General features: G+C 38.4%; 1 long non-coding RNA gene across 1 annotated transcript; it reads right to left on the bottom strand.

Moving 5' to 3' along the window:
* Positions 1-421: 421 nt before the first annotated feature.
* On the bottom strand, positions 422-1,890 carry LOC108171124 (uncharacterized). Its single transcript, XR_003768655.2, has 3 exons — positions 1,761-1,890; positions 880-924; positions 422-613 (listed from the first exon to the last, which is right to left on the bottom strand). It is a non-coding gene; the product is annotated as an uncharacterized lncRNA (long non-coding RNA).
* Between the last annotated feature and the right edge of the window lie 2,156 nt (positions 1,891-4,046).

Here is a 4,046-nt window from a genome sequence, read left to right as displayed (position 1 = left end):
GTGCACAAAGTGATTGTTCCTTGCAGTTGGTAATCATTTATGCCAACGTACCCTACCATTCTAATCACCAAATATTTAGTACACAATGTATACGTTTCATCAACTTTACTCACTATTCATAATTTCATATATAACTTCATCTTAGCAGTCTGAATTTTGTTTGTTTTATAAATAAAAATATGAAAAATACGCGATATTAGCTTCTTGGAGTAGGACGTATAACGTCCACACTCAAACCCGAAGACCCACCGCCCGTCCCTCCATTTCAATTCCAAGCACTGTTCAAATCTCAAACTATCTGCAGATTTGATGATAAACAAATGTCTTTTAGGCAAAGCACATCATGTTCCAAGAAGATGCCACTTAACATGGTTTTAGAAAACGTGGATAGATGAACATAGATGAAAAAAGACCAAAAAAATAGTATGAAAAAGCTGAAATTAATTAGTTATGCAGGTCACAGTCAGCATTTGGCAAGAAGCTTGTGCAATCTACTGCTTTGTCTCCAAAAAGCACTGGTAGGTTGGTGAATTAAAAGCAATTTTCTGCTTCCAAAAAGCACCTGAATATTATTTAATTTTGGCCTCAGCTGCAGATACTCGTACTGTAGATCCTGCAATGTAAAGAGAATAAGGGACAAGGAGAAAACGTTAAATTATTTGACCAATATTTTTCTGATCTAAGCAATACTCTTGATAGATGCAGGAAGTTGACTTTTCTTGCTTAAAAACATAGGGGCTTGGTTGACCTAGTTAAACTTGGTATAAAATATGAGCAATTTTGTATCTAATTATAACATTAATCAGCAGCTTATCATCTTAAACCTGATCAGACGTCTTAAGTGATTGGTTATAAACACTGAAAAAATGGGAAGATCACCTCATCGTCTGCGCCCACCTTCGCCGCCCGGCAGGATCAATGTTGCTGCAACAAGGAATCTTCCATGCCTTTAAATTTTTATATATTGCAGAAGTATATACATTCCTCATATACATATACTTTTGTCGCAATCAAGTACATGAGAACATGACATCTGTAAAAACCCTAGCACAAGATATAGTATTTGGTTTGAGCTTAGTTGCTTATAAATACTGACATTTCGACAATCATATCGTACCAAATACGTTGTACAAAAAACCCTAGGCAGCATACTGGAAGTTAATCCATGGAGATTAGGAAGTGTAAAAGCACATTGTTTGCATCTGTCGTGTGTTTCACAATATTTTCTTATGCAGGTGAGATTTTTAACTGTAATTAGAACTCTAATTAGGAATATGATTCCTTGATTAAGCATCGTTGCTTGTTCTAATTTGCCTTTTTTTTCGTTCCGGTCATGTTTGTAGTGGCTTATGATCCGTTTGATCCAAAAGGGAGCATAAACATCAGATGGGATGTTGTTTCTTGGACTTCTGATGGCTATGTGGTGAGTGCCACAAGAACTTGTAAAACATCTTTTTTGTTGTGTTTTTGGTTTGAACACTTCGAGTAACCCTAACAATTAATAAATTCAACAAGTATAAAATATGAAAAAAAGTATCATGTCCAATGAATATTCCTCCACAATTGTCGAAAAAGTACACAGAAATGATTCAAATCAATGCCAGCCATTTTGTATAAGGTCAACTTTGTAATCTTATTTGTTTATTAATTTTCTTAGAATTTTGTTTATCTTAAGTTATGATTAAGCTCTAATTAATACAAATATTCAAGCATTTAGAATCTCCAAAAAGTTAATTAAAACAAATGCTTATTAATATTACCTTGATTACGCAGGCTGCAGTGACAATAAGCAACAACCAAATGTACCGCCCCGTCACGAGCCCAGGGTGGACCTTAGGATGGACATGGGCTAAAAAGGAGGTGATCTGGTCCATGGCGGGAGCTCAAGCCACTGATCAAGGATACTGCTCCAAGTTCAAAGGAAATATTCCACACAGCTGCTCAAAAATTCCTTCAGTTGTTGACTTGCCTCCTACGGCTCCATACAACCAAAGATTTTCTGATTGCTGCAAGGGTGGTGTGTTGGAATCACTTGGACAAGACCCCTTGGCTGCTGTCTCGGCATTTCAGCTGAGTGTCGGGCATTCAGGTACCTCGAATACAACAGCAAGACCACCCAAGAATTTTTTCCTGCTTGGTCCTGGGCCGGGGTATACCTGCAGTGCTGCAACCATTGTGCCACCCTCAGTCTCCTACTCGCCTGATGGTCTGCGTAAGACTCGAGCAATGAGTAAGTTTTACCGTTCGAACAAAATGTGCCCAAAGTGTCACATTCCATCTTTTGATATATCTTCGCATGTACATGCAATAGCGTTTCAACTAGTGGCCTTTGATTTCATATGTTTCAGCATGTGGTTTATAAATTGCTTCGACAGCAAAATAAGAAACGGTACGCCTCTCTAACATGTAAATATCGTGTTCCCTTTTTGGCAGTGACATGGAGTTTAACCTGTAGTTACTCGCAAGTGCTGGCTTCCCAGAACCCTACTTGTTGTGTCTCTCTGTCATCTTTTTACAACCCGATGATCACTCCCTGTCCGTCTTGTGCTTGTGGCTGTCAAAATAAGAATAACTGCGAGTCAGTACTCTCGTACCCACAACTTTCTTAGCCTAATCAATTTCGAGACTTGTAAGTTTATATTATCTGCCCTCTAACATTAGAACATATGCAGGGACAATGATCCTTCAAGTGTCGTAAGTTTGAAAACCGTAGTTCAGAAAAATGCATCAATCTTACAATGCACAGATCACATGTGCCCAATTCGAGTCCATTGGCATGTGAAGGCTAACTACCGAGAGTATTGGCGCGTGAGGATTGCCGTCACAAACTTCAAGTACCGGATGAATTATACACAATGGACTCTTGTTGCTCAGCATCCAAATCTCAATAAACTTGCTAATGTTTCAAGCTTTCTCTATAAGCCACTCATTCACTACGACACAAGTAAGTTTACAACGGAATTACAATATTTGTACATTAGTACTATTCATTTTTTCTCAATCTGTTTCACTTCAAATACGTACAGACGACACTGGCATGTTTTACGGCATAAAAAATCTTAACAACCTACTAATGGAAGCTGGAACCGATGGACATGTTGAATCAGAGCTTATTCTCCAAAAGAACACGAAGGAATTCACATTGAAGCAAGGTTGGGCATTTCCATTGATGATTTACTTCAATGGTGATGAATGCAAGATGCCCCTTCCTGATATATATCCATGCCTACCCAACTCTACTAATTCAAATCCAATTCCATCGTCTACACTAGCTACCCTTTTGCTTTCAGCACTACTACTAGTCTTCTTCAGCTCCCGTCACTAAGGACGTGACCAAAAATCCGAATGATGGTCTTGAAGATGCTCCATCTTCATCAATACAACTAAAGGAAGGATTGGACAAGAAAATATTGGGAGTGTGTGAACTCTGCCACTATATGCCTGTAGAGTTGTGATCAAGTTCAGAAAAGTTGAACAAATGTGTAAAATTATATCCAAATGTATAGAGAGACAAGACCCCCATATACTCGCAGAGGATAATATGGAGATCCAAACATAACTGATGGAATGTTTAGAGTATCTCTATTTCCCGAAAAATGATCTTGTAAATATCAGTATAAATGATCTTTCCATCGTGTTCGATTATCGCATTAAGTTGGTAACCTCGGAATCTAAAGCTACTTGGCGTTTTGAATCCAGTTCCAACAATGCACTTTTGAGATAGAGAAAGCGGAACTGCTTGACGCTGCATATTAGAACTCATTAAAGCAGAAAATAAAGAAAAACCATAGTCAGGGGGCAAGGGCAACGGAAAACCAAAACCCCTCCAAGAAAAAAATGGAACAAAGCACGATAACATAAACTACAAAACCACTCCTAGCAAACCTACAACAAAGAAGCCGAGAAAGATTACGAGAATAATTAGTAACAGCACAAGGAGGGCATGAATCCTACCAATGAACCCGGGTGATTAACACCACAATTTGCCAAACCGTCGGCGCCTTGTACCAGAAAACTTGGACAAGTCACTTTAACCATATTGTATT

Source organism: Malus domestica, chromosome 14 (assembly GCF_042453785.1).
Source record: "Malus domestica chromosome 14, GDT2T_hap1".
NCBI lineage: Eukaryota > Viridiplantae > Streptophyta > Magnoliopsida > Rosales > Rosaceae > Malus > Malus domestica.
This window is presented reverse-complemented; position numbering and strand designations above follow the sequence as displayed.